The 18,925-nt window shown below is 39.8% G+C and overlaps 1 pseudogene; it reads right to left on the bottom strand.

Annotated features, from left to right (window-relative positions):
- The window catches only part of LOC121298973, a 74,760-nt pseudogene extending 56,176 nt beyond the window's left edge, over nt 1–18,584 (bottom strand).
- Between the last annotated feature and the right edge of the window lie 341 nt (nt 18,585–18,925).

Raw genomic sequence — 18,925 nt, 5'->3', positions numbered from 1 at the left:
ATATATTACACACACACACACACACACACACACACACACAGTGCGTTCCAAAAGTATTCAGACCCCTGACCAATTCTCTAATACTACTAAATTACAAATGGTACATTGAAATTTCATTCTGTTTGATATTTAATTTTTAAACACCGATACTCAGAATCAATTACTGTAAGGTGATATTGGTTTTATGTTGGGAAATATTTTTAAGAAAAATAAAACTGAAATATTTTGCTTGCATAAGTATTCAACCCTTGTGCTGTGGAAGCTTCCAGTTTGCACCGATGAAAGAAATTGCCCTAACGAGGACACCATTACCTTACCATTGGCCTCCACCTGTGAACCATTAAAGTTGCCGTCAGATTTTCTGGATAAAAACCCCACTGTTGAAGGATCATTGGTAAGGCTGTGTATCTGAAGGAAAATGAAGACCAAAGAGCATTCTACAGAAGTTAGAGATAAAGTAATACAAATGCATACAAATGCTTAGGTAAAGGGTACAAAATAATATCCAAGTATTTGGATATCCCAGTGACAGTTGTCTCAATAATCAGGAAGTGGAAGCTGCATCACACAACCCAGGCACTGCCAAGAAAAGTCCGTCCCTCAAAACTCAACGCTCAAACAAGAAGGAGACTTGTGAGAGAAGCCACACAGAGGCCAACAATCACTTTGAAGGAGCTACAGAGTTCAGTGGCTGGGAGTGGAGTAATGGTGCACCAGTCAACCATATCAAGAGCTCTGCATAACACTGGCCTGTATGGAAGGGTGGCAAGAAAGAAGCCGTTACTCAGTACCATCTGAAAGCACGTCTGGAGTTTGCCAGAAAGCATGAGAGTGATCCAGCTGCGATGTGGGGAAAGGTTTTGTGGTCAGATGAGACCAAGATAGAGCTTCTTGGCCAAAACTCAAAGTGCTATGTGTGGCACACTGCCCATGCCTCAAGACACACCATCCCTATAGTGAAGTATGGTGGTAGCAGCATCATGCTGTGGGGATGCTTCTCATCAGCAAGGACTGGGCATCCTGTTACAATTGAAGGAAGAATGGATGGAGCAAAATACAGGAAAATACTGCAAGAGTCTCTGCTTCAGTCCGCTAAAAAACTAAAGCTTGGGAGAAAATTCACCTTTCAGCAGGACAATGATCCCATGCACAAGGCCAAAGCAACATTGGAGTAGCTCAAGAACAAAAAGGTGAATGTCCTACAGTGGCCCAGTCAAAGTCCTGATCTCAATCCCATTGAGAATCTGTGGCACTATTTGAAAATTGCAGTCCACAAGCGTCGTCCAACCAACCTGAACAAACTGGAGCAAATCTGCCAAGAATGGGGCAGAATCACTCCGACACTGTGTGCAAAGCTGGTATATACTTACCCCAAAAGACTTACAGCTGTTATTGCAGCAAAAGGTGGCTCTACCAAATATTAAGAACATAAGAAAGTTTACAAACGAGAGGAGGCCATTCAGCCAATCTTGCTCGTTTGGTTGTTAGTAGCTTATTGATCCCAAAATCTCATCAAGCAGATTCTTGAGGATCCCAGGGTGTCAGCTTCAACAACATTACTGGGGAGTTGATTCCAGACCCTCACAATTCTCTGTGTAAAAAAGTGCCTCCTATTTTCTGTTCTGAATGCCTCTTTGTCTAATCTCCATTTGTGACCCCTGGTCCTTGTTTCTTTTTTCAGGCTGAAAAAGTCCCTTGGGTCGACGATGTCAATACCTTTTAGAATTTTGAATGCTTGAATTAGGTCGCCACAGTCTTCTTTGTTCAAGACTGAACAGATTCAATTCTTTTAGCCTGTCTGCATATGACATGCCTTTTATGCCCGGAATAATTCTGGTCGCTCTTCTTTGCACTCTTTCTAGAGCAGCAATATCTTTTTTATAGCAAGGTGACCAGAAATGCACACAATATTCAAGATGAGGTCTTACTAGTGCATTGTACAGTTTTAACATTACTTCCCTTGATTTAAATTCAACACTTTTCACAATGTATCCGAGCATCTTGTTAGCCTTTTTTATAGCTTCCCCACATTGTCTAGATGAAGACATTTCTGAGTCAACAAAAACTCCTAGGTCTTTTTCATAGATTCCTTCTCCAATTTCAGTATCTCCCATATGATATTTATAATGTACATTTTTATTTCCTGCGTGCAGTACCTTACACTTTTCTCTATTAAATGTCATTTGCCATGTGTCTGCCCAGTTCTGAATCTTGTCTAGAACAGTGTTTGCCACTCCTATTTTTGTGTCATCTGCAAATTTAACAAGTTTGCTTACTATACCAGAATCTAAATCATTAATGTAGATTAGGAATAGCAGAGGACCTAATATTGATCCCTGTGGTAAACCACTGGTTACCACACTCCATTCTGAGGTTTTTCCTCTAATCAGTACTTTCTGTTCTCTACATGTTAACCACTCCCTAATCCATGTACATGTGTTTCCTTGAATCCCAACTGCGTTCAGTTTGAGAATTAATCTTTTGTGCGGGACTCTCAAAAGCTTTCTGGAAATCTAAATAAACCATGTCATATGCTTTGCAATTATCCATTATCGATGTTGCAGCCACAAAAAAATCAAGCAAGTTAGTTGGACACGATCTCCCTTTCCTAAAACCATGTTGACTGTCTCCCAGGACCCTGTTACCATATAGGTAATTTTCCATTTTGGATCTTATTATAGTTTCCATAAGTTTGCATATAATAGAAGTCAGGCTTACTGGTCTGTAGTTGCCTGGTTCAGTTTTGTTTCCCTTTTTATGGATCGGTATTACGTTTGCAATTTTCCAGTCTGTTGGTCACACCCCTGTGTCAAGAGACTGCTGCATGATCTTGGTTAGCGGTTTGTAAATTACTTCTTTCATTTCTTTGAGTACTACTGGGAGCATCTCATCCGGCCCAGGGGATTTGTTTATTTTAAGAGCTCCTAGTCCCTTTAACACTTCTGCCTCAGTTATGCTAAAGTTATTTAAAACTGGATAGGAACTGGATGACATGTGGGGCATGTTGTCAGTATCTTCCTTTGTAAAAACTTGTGAAAAGTAATCATTTAATATATTTGCTATTTTTTTTTTCTTTATCTACGATTTTGCCATTTGTATCTCTTAAACATTTAATCTCCTCTTTGAATGTTCTCTTGCTGTTGTAATATTGGAAAAACATTTTGGAATTGGTTTTAGCTCCCTTAGCAATGTTCATTTCTATTTCTCTCTTGGCCTTTCTAACTTCCTTTTTGACTTGCGTTTGCAGTTCCGTGTACTCTTTCTGCGTACTTTCTTTTTGGTCCTTTTTTAATGCTCTGTAAAGTGCCTTTTTTCACTGAATATTTTTTTTAATTGATCTATTAAACCATTTTGGCAATTTAGTTTTACATTTAGATTTGTCTACTTTAGGGATGTAGTTGTTTTGCGCCTCTAGTACTACATTTTTGAAGAACAACCATCCTTCTTCTGTGGGTGTTTTCTCTATTTTACTCCAATCTACTTCTGTTAGTCTCTGTTTCATACCTTCATAGTTTGCTTTTCTAAAATGGTAAACCTTAGCTTTAGTCATTACTTTTGGGGTTTTAAAAAACACTTCAAATGAGACCATGTTGTGGTCTGAGTTTGCCAGTGGTTCTCTGACCTCTGTTTTAGTTATTCTGTCTTCGTTATTTGAAAAGACTAAATCAAGGCATGCCTCCCCTCTAGTCGGTGCCTTGACAAATTGTGTTAGGAAGCAGTCATTTGTCATTTCCACCATTTCTATTTCATCCTTCGTGCTACCCACCGGGTTTTCCCATTTTATATGGGGGAAGTTGAAATCTCCCATTAGTATGGCTTCTCCTTTGCTACACACATTTCTAATGTCATTGTATAACAGATTATTTTGCTCACCGTCTGAATCTGGCAGTCTATAGCATGCTCCTATTATTATGCCCTTTGAATTTTTGTCCGTTATTCTGACCCATATTGATTCGGTTTTATTTTCTTTGTCCAGGTTTAACACCTGGGCTTCAAGACTGTTTCTTATGTATAGCGCTACCCCTCCTCCTCTTCTGTCCTGCCTGCCTTTCCTATACAGTGTATACCCACAAATATTATATTCGTCCCCATCACTCTCAGACAACCAAGTTTCTGTAACACCTATCACATCATAGTTACCTGTTAGTGCAGTAGCTTCAAGTTCTAGAATTTTGTTTCTGATACTTCTAGCATTTAGATAAATACATTTAATGGTTGTCTTACCTGAGTTGTTGTTCTTATTTTGATGCAGTCTCCCTTCTGTTTTTTTCTTGATTTCTCCCCCCATCCTTTCTAGTTTAAATGCTTCTGAACCTGCTCGAGGATTTTTTCTCCAAGTAGACTGGTTCCCTTGTTATTTAAGTGCAGTCTATACAGATAGTCCTCGTTGTAGAATGTGGCCCAACGATCAAGACAGGTGAAGCCTTCCCGTGTGCACCACATCTTCAGCCATGCGTTTTGATTAATTATTTCCAGCTGTCCATATGGTCCTTTGCAAGGTGCCGGTAGTATACCAGAAAATACCACAGTTTTGGTTTTCTCTTTTAATTTCCTTCCTAGCTCTCTGAATTTGTTTTGCAGGGATTTTGGTCCGTCTCTTCCAATGTTGTTTGTACCAATGTGGACGACTACTACCAGGTCGTCCACGTTCTCAGTGATGTGCTTGACCAAGGCTCCCGGAAGGCAGCACACTGTTGTAGTAAGGGGGTCCAAATTGCGAATTGAACTTGCTGTGTTTCTCAATATGGAGTCCCCAACAATCATGACCTCCCTTCTTTTTGCTGTCTGGTCACCACTGTCAATGGGGTCCTGGATGTTGTTCCTTTCATTCTCTTGTTGTTGCTTCTGCTCATCAAAATTCTGAAGTGACTCAAATTTGTTGGTTGTTTTGATTTCTGGTGGTTGTGTTTGAACCCAGCTGTTCTGACCTTCTATCTCCTTGGTGGCTTTCAGTCTGTTAGGGGTGATGCAGACTTCCATGAATTGTGGGTGTGCCAGTTCCTCAAGATCCTGTTGCTGTCTCACTTCTTCCAGCTCCACTTCTAGCATACTTACTAGTTTATGCAAATCCTGGATCGTGCGGCACTTTACGCACACTTGGTTTAGCTCCGCTGGGTTTTCTCGGATTTCCCACATCAAGCAGGTGTCACAGATTACTGGCTTGAAGACCATGTTGAGGGTGGAATACTTATGCAAGCGAGTTATTTCAGTTTTTTATTTTAAAAAACCAATGTCACCTTACAATAATTGATTTTGAGTTTAGGTGTTTTAAAATAAAATATCGAACAGAATGAAATTTCAACGTATAACACACCACACACAATTTATTCAAAGTCTCAACTAGTGTTTTCTAATATTATAAACACATGTGACTTATTAATACAGCTTAGTTTGGGTGAGGAGAAACCATCTTGTCATTTAGCAATCTTTAATTCACATTGATCAGAATCTTCAAAAACTTGTGATCACAGCAACTCAAAGAAAATGACACGAGCAGCTAATGTGTTGTAGCAGCTAATCAATCACATTTACCCAGTGGTTCTCAACAGGCAAGAAGCGTCCAGAAAACAAACAAACAAAAAAAACAACAACAACAACAACTTTGTAGGCCCGCCGGGTCAAAAAGAGGCAGCCGCCGGGCCTACAAACCAAAAAAAAAAAATCATAATTGCATGTGTGAAGTTAGTTTTCAGGTTTATTTTAGCAGAATAAGGTTCTGCAAGTAAACACCAAATAAGTCATGTATTTGGTATTTACGTCATGTGACTGACCCTGTGGTTGTATTGAAACATGATTGGCTATGAAATTACGGCCAACGCAAGAAGTGGCCAATTATCGCATTGAAATATGATTGGGTGAGAAATGATACCCAACGCAAGAAGCTGATTACCATTTACAGGCACTCCTGTAAGTTTCATGACAATTTTTTTCTCATCAAGTTACATTTTAAAACAATATATACATAGCTAGTGCAAGTAACCTAAAGAGTTTGATTCCAGATCAAGCAATTACATTACAAAATATAATTTGTTGCTTATTAATATTAACATTTGCATCATCTACAGTGTAACTTTAATGATGACATGAATATCATGAGCGAATTAGTATAAAATGTTGGTTGGACGATGGTATTACTATCATCGCCAATAGGTAGCTAGCTAGCCAAGTTACTAATATTTGCGGAAATGTTGAAGCTACATCATATACACTGAGATAAATGATTCAATTTTATCGAAATTACATATTGGCATTTAAATCGGAATTAGGCCAGACGGTCTGAAAGTAATTAATACTCGTCTCTCTTTCATACCCTTCACATTCAGAATGTCAGTCAGAAATACTGTCCTTTTTCTCCTCGAAAGGGCAGAAAGGTACAAGGGTTGATGAGGGGGGAGACTGAAGTAAGTCACTCGCCTGCAGCAGCGACCGCAAGAGAAACTGTCTCTGCTGAAGACATACAGTCAACCAGCAGCTGCGGAGCCATCAGCTCAGAGGAGCAGCACAGCAGTGGATCCGTTAGGTCAGCATGTGCGTCTGCCACTGTAAGGAGCGAGTCTCACAGTAAACAATCGCCTCTCGGGCTGGAATGAGGAATGCAGGATTCGACATTAACCATGGCCCGGGGCCGGTAGAGAGCACAGTTTGGCCTGTAGTTATGAAGCACCACAGGCCCTTCTGGGCCGGTTACATTTAACTAGTACAATACTTATATATATATTTTTTTTTTCCTCAAAGAGCCAGCTGCCCAACGTTTCGATATGTTGTACGTATCTTTCATGGCTGTCGTTTCATGAATCCAGGAAAACGGGCCAGTGTGCTAAAAAGCTGAAAATTAATTTACAAACCATTTCTTAAAAACATAACTACAAACTAATCCTAACTTTCCCGCCGCACGTCGTATTTGTTGTACAGCCAGAATCTGAGACTGCGTACTCGTTCACGTGACATGGCAAATCTTTTAGAAATAACATTTACAAACAAAAAAAAAAAAAACTCCAAAAAGTGGTTAACGTTGTTGTTTACTATTCAAATGACAACGAAGTTTTAATCAGCCTATCAGTGCGTCTTTACTGCTTTTCTGTGACCTGTACCGTGCAGTAGGGGGTGGGACAAACTTGATGCTGCATTGTTTTGATTTAGATTAAAATCTAGTTTTCAGCTTTGGAGGTGAAATAGTACAAATGGACTACAAAAAAAGCAAAGTATATTTCGGCTGATGACAGTTTCAAGATATTTTCCAAAGAAACTACATTCAGAATGAGGTCATTGTTTTGCATATCTTATGTGTCTTTGGAGAAAATACAATCAATCGCTATTTAGCTTCAGAATCACACATTAATAAAATGAAGTATGCTGAACAGAACGTAAAATAAACACCTTTCAGAAACCAAACTGGAAAGTCAGCCCAGACAAAAAGTATTCCTGTCTGCAAGTTAAATCAGTACTAAAACAATCTAGCACAGCCACCTCGCTTCAACCTGCAGCTTACTTTTTCAGTTGGAATGTTAGACCTGAATAGCTACGTTTTCTTTGTTTTAAATCGGTACCAATAAAATATATTATTGGATCGGACAAGTAATGACAATGAACATCCTGCATACATTGCCAGATGCCCTTGATGTTTTGGGGCTGTTTCTAATCGATTTCCACATCGTTCAACTTGGCAAAGCTTTGCCTTACACTTCATACCAATTCAGTGGATGCAGACGTGCAGTCTCAATGTATGGGCAAGTCAACTGTAGGGTGATGTTGCATCCTTGCCTTTAACAGATGACAGCACTCAGTTTGTTATTACAAAAGAATAAAACGGAGGACCTTTAAAACTTTTACATTTGTTCTGCAATGTGTTTATTTTTGTAACCATTTTTGAAGCAAAAACATTGAACATTGTATTTAGACACAAGGATTGCACCATCACTTCACGTGCATAGTTAAGTGGGTATTTAGTATGGAAGCATGGGGAGCGCAAATGAATACACGTGCAGATGAATCGAGATGTACCGAGATTCCAATTGAATGATTGATTAGCAATCGAGTACAGCTCGGTACAGCTGCATAAAAGAGGCACCTTTTCATTCACTCAGGGTTGAGTGTTCGGTGCGTGGAGAGCGGGTGAGAGGGGAAAAGATTTATATTTACAATAACAGCTGCTGCTAGTTGGTACTTGTTTGTGTCTGTTCGTCCACTCGTTTGTCTGTCTGTTTATTGTCTGTTCGTCTTGGCTACTGTGCAGTTTATTTTACAAAATGTTTTTTGTTTGTCAAACCTTTTATTTTTCTGTCCTTAATAAACCACGCAGCAGCGCTTTTATTCACATTTTCTCTCGCAGTGCTATGTGTTTATTTCCGGTCTGACCTCACCACTAAAGTCAGCTTGTCACAAATACATATTTACAAATCAAGTGCCAAGGTCAGGCAGTTTGAAGACTGTTGTAATTTATGTTACAAGATCTAATTAATTTTGTTTTATTTATTTGTTGCTTTATTTCAATGGTATGTGTGAATACTACTATTCTTCTACCACACTATGTACAAGATCAATTATTTTTCTTTTAACACTGGGAACTTTTTCAGGGGGTAAGCTATTTATACATTCTTCCAAATATTGTAGGAAACCTTTGTGTTCTTGGTGAGGTTTTTCTTAATGGCTTAAATAATTTAAAGCCACTTCCGTTGCTTGTTCTGCTTTACTGGCTGTATTACCCTTTTTTTTTTTTTTTTTTTTTTTTGGCCTATCTTGTATCTGGTCTTCTGAAGGTGCTGGAGACAGGTGCTCCAGTGACGCCATGTTATCACTGGATGAGCAGAGAAGGGCATCAGATGGCACATTGTCTATGCTGCAGTAGCGTTCTCCACAATCAAAGATAATAATTTTCAAGTTTAAATTAGATTATAGTTAAATTAATATATATTAATATATATATTATATATATATATATAATATATATATATATATATATATATATTATTTATTTTTTACTTTATTAATGACATACTGCATGTGTGTATGTGTCATAAATAAAGCAGTCATTTTAAGCAGCACACAGACACATCAGTAACAATTAATTTCTTAAAGTAACAGTGTTTAGTGTTCTACCTTGGTAGACTTATGTAATAAACTTTCATTTTAAATTCCAGTTGCATGTTTTTAATTTAACCTTACGCAGTGCTTAATTAGCACTTTGGGTGTGCAGAGTCATATTCCCGGTACCTCAAGTTAAATCTCATAAAGTGCTTTCTTTTTTAATTCTCAACACAGTTGTATCAAGTCTAAGTTCTTGTGACCGTGAGCACTAAAGAGAGACAGTCCACTGCCACGTTTGAGCCTACTTTAAATTACTTTACAATTTCAGCTTGAGTGCCTTTAAGTAAGATGACACACTAGTATTGTTTTTTATAAACAAAGAAGCTTACGCGATTTGAAAAACATCATGAACGATACAAGCAGCTTCTTACACTACTTGGTTTGATTAAATGAGTAGTACACAACAAAATATGGAAGCTGAACATTCATTTCAAAGAACAATGGCAACATTAATGAAAAAAAATATTGTAGCCTACTTCAATAGGAACTTTAGCCTGCTATATTATAGCAAACCAAAACAATAAAACATAACGATATCACAGCGCACAATAAAACAGCGCGTATCTCTTGCAATTAAAGCAACAGCAATAACATTGCGCAAACCACCAAATATTTTTTTCTGTAGTGTATTCAAAATAAAACACCTATCACATAGCAAACCTAAATATTCTACATCTGTTTAACAAATAATATTTATAAAATAATCTTAACAGTGTAAATATTGTAACCTGGCCAAAGCAATAGAAAATACATTCCAACATTACAATAGTTTAACATTAGTAATTACAGCTAGCCATCAAGTACTGGCATCACAAGTCAAGTTACTTTGTTTATTCAATAAACTGTAAATAATTCAAAACAAAGACACCTGGTTGTGCTTTTAATGGTCAGTGCAAATGTTGCCGTTACTCCATCTATTCACAGAACATCAAAAGTAGATGTTTTACATTGAACTACAGCCAGAGTTAATACAAAAATAACTCCTTTCCAACTCAAAGTATCTTGCCTTTTCTTATTTTTCACTGCATCGTTCTGCTTAACAGTTAGTATGTCTTTATATTCATAATAATGTTAAATTACCTTTCTAAATTTGAATGTTACCCAAGTTTGGATTACTTCTTTTAGCACTCGATATATATTATTTTATTTCAGTTCACACATTCAAAGTTCTCCGGTGCAATGCTCCTAGAAGCTGTTTCACGACTGGCTAGCAACAGCTGCAGAAGATGCTGTGTACAGTCATTATAGAGGAACTCATGTAGGGATCTGTTAACATTAGCTGAAAACAAGGCAATAAAATTGGCAACATTTTCAAACAGAATATGATTACTGTAGAATGTTGCTATTACAAGCACTGCACAATTAATTAGGGTCCTGTGACAGAGATTGAATGATTCTTGGTGTTAGCGCTCCTCCTGACCTGTGAGGACACCAAGTAAAAGTAACAGAGTACCCTTAACTAAATGGCATGACAATATATTCCTTAGGGTAGGTGGAAGTTGGTTATTTAGGAAGGGGCTGAGCTACGGCATCCAAGCTCAATGACTCGGACGGGAGACGGAGTGGCATCCGAGGACTGGAAGAGCGGATGCGCTCGTTAATCTAGGGGTCATGAGCAAGGGTATAAATAGGGGGCATAGTGTAAGTGATCTGTTCCTTCATAAATGGTTAGTGTTTTAACCTACAAGGAGTCTGTGCCGTATTGTGAAACAGTGAGTTTTGTCTTGTGTGTTTTAGTGTTTTGTTAACTGTTGTCTGTTTGTTAACAGACTATCACGATCTGGAGCTGGAGCGAAAGTCAGCATAAATCCGGCCATCACTTTCACCCCTGCATTTCACAGAGAACTGCAATATACCACTTGCACTTATACACTGTTACTAGAAACTGTGTTTGTGTTTAGTGTCGGTGTGTAAAAACTGGTCTACTGGGTTACAGGTCAAACCCGGGGATTAAAATTAGAGTGATACACGCCACTGTATCACTCCATCATTATTATTTACAGGTGTTCGTCCCAAGGCTCTGGACATTGTTAATTAAATCAGTAGACACCCTTGCACCTGGAAATCACTGTCTGTCTCTTTGGTTACCACACACAGTTAGAAACATACTGAAAATAAAAACCATCATGTAAAATATATAACTATGTTGAGCCAGATAAAATTGCATCCAGGCAGGTAAAAACACTAGCTCAGTGGCCCAAGGGACCAGTAATTAAAAATCTAAACATAGAGCCATGGAATGGGTAAAGTATCCCAGGTTACAACCTTTAAAAAATAAATACGTTGACCAATTTGTAACTCTAAAAGAAATGCTTTGTGTAACTAACAATCATACAATATGAATAGTGTGAATTACCAATGAAGAATTATAATGCTGTTAATAATCCATATGGGAGTATTTTCATGTATTTGACTCTTCCTCCAATTAGAAGTTCCCAGCTTCCCCAGACTTCACTGAGGAAGTACGCTCCTCCTGGGATTGTCGATCCTCGGGTCCTAGTGTACTTAAACAGGCCGCACTGCTTGCCTCCTTAGAAGGCATGGATAACCTTGACCTAGCGGTGGTTCCCCTGGTAGACTCCACCATCACTGCCCTAGTTAAGGCCCCACCGGTGGGTGATTTAGTTAGAGACCCGGCGTGCCCGAACCCTCAATGTAAGGTGACAGAGACACAGCCTAAGCGAGCTTATGCAGCAGAGGCGCAGGTAACTCATCTGTGTAAGACAGCGAGTGTGCTTACTGCGTACATGGACGGTATACTGCGTAAGCCCTGCTCCATGAGCCGGTGACCACGTAGTTACATCTCCTGTCCAGCTCTTGGCTGGAAGACAGCTCTGGATGTCACAAGCCAGAGTTCCTGATGCGGATAAGGCCACGCAACTTGACGCACCTATATCCCCAGGACATACCTTTGGGCCAGCCATGGAGGAGCTCTTACAGAAATCCCACCTTGAATGCGAGGTGTCCCGGCAGGTGGTCACGTTGCTCTCTCCCCCGTGCCTCTGCCAGCAGCAGGCAACCAGGCCCAACCGGCAGGCAGAGGGAACGCAGGACGTGGCCAGTCCACACACCAGCGTCAAAGGAAGAGTTTTCAGGGCCAGAGCCCTAAACATTCACCCCAAACTGCCCCGCCTCAGCCTCAGCAGCCCGAGCAAGGCCCCTGAAGGCCGGCAGCCTCAGACCCCCTTTACAGCACAACAGCTGTAGTACTGGCGCACTTGCACCTCAGACTCCTGGGTGCTAACCACCGTGCAAAATGGCTATGCTCTTCAGTTCTGCTTGGGACCTCCTCCCTTTCGAGGCATCACGAATACTTTTTTGACAGACCTTCTCCAGGCCTTGGTAGTGGCCACCTTGCTGTGCAGACGCCCTAGCACACCAATGGCTCAAAGCTTTTTTGTATGCTTTCCTACCGCTGCCCCCGGCTTTTCTCAAAAAAGTGTGGTAAGAGAACGTTTCATTTCTCCTAGTGGCCCAGGACAGTATGGTTTTCGACCCTGTGCCAGCTGTTGCACGTCCAGTCCTGGGAGAATCCACTTCACTTGGATCTCCTCAGTCAGACGAAAGGCTCTATTCGGCACGGCCAGAACCAGGCAGGTTCCAGCTATGGGTCTGGCCCCTGAAAGGGTCCGCTGGCTAGCCCTAGCGCTATCGGATACGGTTGTGGGTACAAATCAGAGCGCTACAACAGACTCCACTAGGTCTTTATATACATGTAAATGGAATTATTTTCAGGCTTGGTGTCTGGCTAGAAGCCATGACTCCATATTTTGCCCCATGCCAGTCATCTTACAGTTTCTGCAAGAGCTGCTTGATGCTGGAAGGTCACCTTCAACCTTGAAAGTGTATTTAGCAGCTATCTCTGCTTGCCATGCCCCCGTAGATTCAATGTCTCAGACTGCACATTTTTTGGCGATCCATTTTCTTAAAGGTGCTCAGCGATTACGCCCTCCTAAGGAGGACTGTTCTCCCCGAATAGAGCCTTAATGTTGTACTGGAGTATCTCACAAAAGGCCCCATTTGAGCCCATACACTCCATACAGCTGAAGTACCTGTCTATGAAGACAGCCTTCTTCTTGGCTAATACATTTTCCGCTCAGCAGGTCAGTGAGCTGCAGGAGCTTTCTATGCACAACTCCTGCATGCGTATTTGGGAGAATGGCAGCAGGGTGTCTCTACACACTAACCCTGCTTTCCTACCCAAGGTGATCACAGCCTTCCACATTAACCAGTCTGTGGAATCTGAGTCCTTCCTTCCACCTCCGTTTGCATCAACGCAGGATGAGACTGAATTTCCTCTGTCCAGTGCGGGCATTGAGATGCTATGTGCATAGGACAAGAGCTCTTAGTCTTTCACGGAACACGAACCCTTGGACAGCCCCTCTCTAAGCAGCGTCTGTCACATTGGATTGTGGACATAGTCGCGACTGCGTAGAATGGTGCTGGCTTGCCCCCACCAGGTAGGGTAGCCGCACACTCCACTAGAGGGTTGGCTACATCTTGGGCCCTTTTCAAAAGGTGCCTCGATGTCTGATATTTGTACTGCAGCTGGCTGGGCTACACCGCATACTTTCTCCAGGTTCTACCGTCTTAATGTAGTAGACCCTGCCTTGCCTTCTGCAGACACAAGGGTCCTTGAGGGTGTAAGTTCACACCGCTAACCTCTGGGTTAAACAGTGCTTGTGCGTCCCTCATATGCTGCTGTTCCTTCTCTCTCGCAACAGCTCTGGTAAACAATATCCCATACGTATTGTCGTGATGGTCATCTTTGAATTAAAAGGTAACGTTAAGGTTACTTACTGTAACCCTGGTTCCCTGAAAGAGGAGACTACCATTAACCACGAGGTTGCTTCCATCGCCCTCACGGGTTTGACGGAAAAAGAGAAATGGCTTTCTTTGGATGAGAGTTTTATCCCCTCAGTGGGCGGGACCAAGTGCATCATTCCGGGAAGGGGTACCAGCAGCTCTGATATAGAGAGCTCAGCAATACCTACCCAGCGGGCAGGCATATCTCATACATAATGTTGTGGTAGTCGTCTTCTAATTAGGGAATTAGGGTTACGGTAAGTAAGCTGACGTTATCATTTCAACAAAAAAAACTTAAAACGGTGTTTCAGTTTTAGGTGAATTTTCCAGTCCATATTTTTTTTTTTTTTTTGTGCTTACTAGTCAAAACTTTATTTATTTATTTATTTATTTATTTTAGTATTCCATAGTATTCCACTGTTTTTATTGGCTTCAGCTGTATTAATTTCAGCAGTACTGAGAGAGAGGGAGGAAGGTTTCTTGTAACACTCACGGTTTTATTTTTTCCTTACTTTTTTTTTTATTACTGTTGGTTCTGTTACTAAACTGTTGCGGTCTAAACCTTCAATGTGTGGACATTGGAGTCACCACACAAGTTATTTACATGGAGGAAGTCTGACATTGTATTATTATTTTATTTTTATGGGGGGGGTGGGGTGGGGGGGGGTGGGAAATTACAGCCAATGTTAAACATCTTTAAACATTCTTAAACGCTCTGAGCAATAGTATTGGTTTGTAAAAAGTCTTAATTGCCGGGACTTGTTTTTACCCATTGGTTGTACTGTAATAATGCAAGGGCTTGGAATGCCTATCAGAACACAGATATCTCCCGACCCATTTTATATGTAAGGCATAACACATGACAGAGTGAAGCTGACTGGAGAGCCTTCCTTCATACCAACAAAATTGTATGTTAATGCACCACAACCTACAAACCCTGAAGTGTATATATATATATATATATATATATATATATATATATATATATATATATATATATATATATATATATATATATATATATATAGAGCTCTGGAAAAAATTGAGACCACTGCAAATTTTTCTTAAATCAGCATCTCTACATGTATGGCAGCCATTCCATTCCAGTGTCTGTTGAATTCCAACACAGGCACACCTCATTCTACTGAATGAGGTACTGATTAGGGGATCACCTGAACCAAATCTTATTTAATTAGGAAAAGTATAAAAACCACTCCTGTGGTCATCACTATCCTCTTGCAATAGGACCAGCTGGATGGCAAAACAGTGCTAGTAGTACCTCAAAAGTAATTGGAATAAAAAAATAACTATTGACCATGCCCAAAGAGTTGAAAAGGAAAGTTTTGAGTGAGGAAAAGAAGGGTTCAATTCTGGCTTTACTGGCAGAGGGATACAGTGAGCGTCGGGTTGCTTCCATCCTTAAAATTTCAAAGACGGCGGTTCATAAGAACAAGGTCAAGCAGCACACATTGGGGACAACAAAGCTACAGACCGGCAGAGGGCGAAAACGACTCTCCACTGACCGGGATGACCGCCAACTCATTCGAATGTCACTCAGCAACCGTAGGATGACATCAAGTGACCTACAAAAAGAATGGCAAACGGCAGCTGGGGTGAAGTGCACGGCGAGGACGGTTCGAAACAGGCTCCTAGGGGCAGGGCTGAAGTCGTGCAAAGCTAGAAAAAAAGCCCTTCATCAATGAGAAGCAAAGAAGAGCCAGGCTGAGGTTTGCAAAAGACCATAAGGATTGGACCGTAGAGGACTGGAGTAAGGTCATCTTCTCTGATGAGTCCAATTTTCAGCTTTGCCCAACACCTGGTCGTCTAATGGTTAGACGGAGACCTGGAGAGGCCTACAAGCCACAGTGTCTCGCACCCACTGTGAAATGTGGTGGAGGATTGGTGATGATCTGGGGGTGCTTCAGCAAGGCTGGAATTGGGCAGATTTGTCTTTGTGAAGGATGCATGAATCAAGCCAAGTACAAGGTTGTCCTGGAAGAAAACTTGCTTCCTTCTGCTCTGACAATGTTCCCCAACTCTGAGGATTGGTTTTTCCAGCAGGACAATGCTCCATGCCACACAGCCAGGTCAATCAAGGTGTGGATGGAGGACCACCAGATCAAGACCCTGTCATGGCCAGCCCAATCTCCAGACCTGAACCCCATTGAAAACCTCTGGAATGTGATCAAGAGGAAGATGGATGGTCACAAGCCATCAAACAAAGCCGAGCTGCTTGAATTTTTGTGCCAGGAGTGGCATAAAGTCACCCAACATCAATGTGAAAGACTGGTGGAGAGCATGCCAAGATGCATGAAAGCTGTGATTGAAAATCAGGGTTATTCCACCAAATATTGATTTCTGAACTCTTCCTAAGTTAAAACATTAGTATTGTGTTGTTTAAAAATGAATATGAACTTATTTTCTTTGCATTATTCGAGGTCTGACAACACTGCATCTTTTTTGTTATTTTGACCAGTTGTCATTTTCTGCAAATAAATGCTCTAAATGACAATATTTTTATTTGGAATTTGGGAGAAATGTTGTCAGTAGTTTATAGAATAAAACCAAAATGTTTATTTTACCCAAACACATACCTAGAAATAGTAAAACCAGAGAAACTGATAATTTTGCAGTGGTCTCAATTTTTTCCAGAGCTGTATGTGTGTGTGTGTGTGTATATATAATATATATATATATATATATATATATATATATATATATATATATATATATATATATATATATATATATATAGAGAGAGAGAGAGAGACAGAGAGAGAGAGAGTTTTTTTTTTTTTTTTTTTTTTTTAAAACAAACTATTGTTTATTCTTCCGCTTTGGAGAAAAAATAGTCCATCAGACACATTTCCAACAATAAATACAATTTTATCCTAGCAAGTATCAAAATAATGAATTGTAGAACTCCAGCTACTTACTTCAAATGCCTGAAGCTAGTTAAAACGAGAGTAGACGCAGTTGAGAACATGCTAGAGGGGGAAGGTCGAAATTTTGCAATGCGCTAAGCCACGACGGGGGATAACTAGCCAAAACTGCTAAAACAACATTAAAATAAAGCGATTGTAAATGTGTGTGTGTGTGTGTGTAATTATATATATACACATACATACACACACACTGCTTTTAGTGAAAATGACTGAGAACAACAAGTAATAAGGCACAACAGAGTAGTAATTAAAAAAAAAAAAAAAAAAAAAAACCTACTCAGGCTCTCTTGAGAGTGTATACGTTGTGTATTGATAATTTATTAATCAAACTGTAATTAGACAAAAATAAGTTCTGCCGTGCATTAATCTACATTTATGCACGGTTAAAAGCCCCTCAGCAGCCAATCAGCGTGCAGCATCCGAACATTACGTTTTATAATTTGAAAGTAATATATCAAATACCTACACATCTTAAACAACATTTCCAAAACTAAATAACTGCAATCTTAACATTGTATTGAATAAAACTATAAAACGTACTGGTGCTTAAACAAAACTAATTTGCCAAGTGTTTTTTTTCTGACTAGCTTGCCAGTGGCAGTGACTCTGAACGACTTGCCCAAGTGATGCAGCCTGACCCTGGAGAAGCACCAAGATGTACATTTAATTAAAAAAAAAAAAACATAACTATTAATGATGTCAAACTGCTTGCTAAAACAAAACACATTGTGTTATGACGTTTCTTGCTTTAACATCAATAGGATTACCAATATATATAATATCAATCATACCCTTTATTGTAAGTTGACTAATTTTAAAGTCTTTTTTTTTTTAAACTGATACCTTGTGAATATTAAAATGAATATTTACAAGTGGTCGATATATAACCTGCTGCAGGCAAAGGCTGAACAGCGAGGCATATATAGTTTTTAACAGAGAACGTAAAAAAACATAAAGCAGCAGTAGAGGTTTTGCTGGGTACGCTATCCAGTGTGTATAGATCAGTGATCACAACTGGTCCGTCAGGCGAGTCAAATTAGACCTACATTTTCAAACGAGTGTCCAAAATAAACCATAAAGTGCTGCAATCATTAGATCGCAGAGCGAGACTGGATTTTTCAGGTTCCTTTCAGCTTTTCTACTGCTTTATGTTAGTCACGTGCTATTTTGACGTCAGGGCTTAAAATTATTAGATTTTGCCGTTTTTAACTTAATGTTAATACTTTGCTACACCGCCGTGAAATTTAAGTTTTAAATAAATAGATGACAATACGAACTGTAAGATTTTTAAAATGTTATGACCGTGAAATTTAAAAAAATGTACCGTCAATTTGGCACATCGGTTGTTTGCCATAACCTCAAAAAATAACTGGCCTCCAATATGTGTCAATAATATTAATAAAAACATCGTTACCTGACTTTGTATGGATTTCCCCAGTGTCTTCTTGTTTGAGTGTTACATTTTAAACTGACTCGGTCTTGTTGATGCCACCATGCAGTGTCCATTAAGTAAACAATGGGTCTGTCACAAACCACTAATCTTTAATTAATAATAATGTAACTTACTTTTTTTTTTACCGTCCACGCCTTACAAACTGGTATGCGATATGTAAAAAAAAATCTGCACGGCTCGGTCTTTATCTCCTGCTGCTGAGAAACGACGTGGTTTGTTTGTTTTAATGCCACCAGCCCAGGCTTCCCAGGTGGATTTTGTGGGCGTGCGCCTAAACACTGACTCAGCTCGCAGCGCGTAAAACTTCCGAGCCGGAGACGTGCTCTGCGGGAGGCCTTGCGCGCTCAGCTTTAAAATACGTCATTACTGTAGGCGGTGCACCCCTATCACGTGACAATTGAAAAATGTAGACATGCCAGGCTGTTGCAAATGGTTGAGTCCGTGTCCCTTCAATTTTTAATCGTGTTCTTAAACTGAAAAATATATTGTTTTTTAAATGCTTGTCTTTGTTTGCAGTGCTTTTATGTCTGTTTTATTTTTATTCTGACCTAAACTTATATTACGGTATTTATTTATTAAAGTATTTTATAGGGTTGTGCTTAATGTGCAGTCAGAATACTGGTTCTCAAACGCCAGT

Source organism: Polyodon spathula, chromosome 24 (assembly GCF_017654505.1).
Source record: "Polyodon spathula isolate WHYD16114869_AA chromosome 24, ASM1765450v1, whole genome shotgun sequence".
NCBI classification, from domain to species: Eukaryota; Metazoa; Chordata; class Actinopteri; order Acipenseriformes; family Polyodontidae; genus Polyodon; species Polyodon spathula.
The sequence above is the reverse complement of the archived record's forward strand: the minus strand, read 5'-3'. Positions and strand labels throughout refer to the sequence as shown.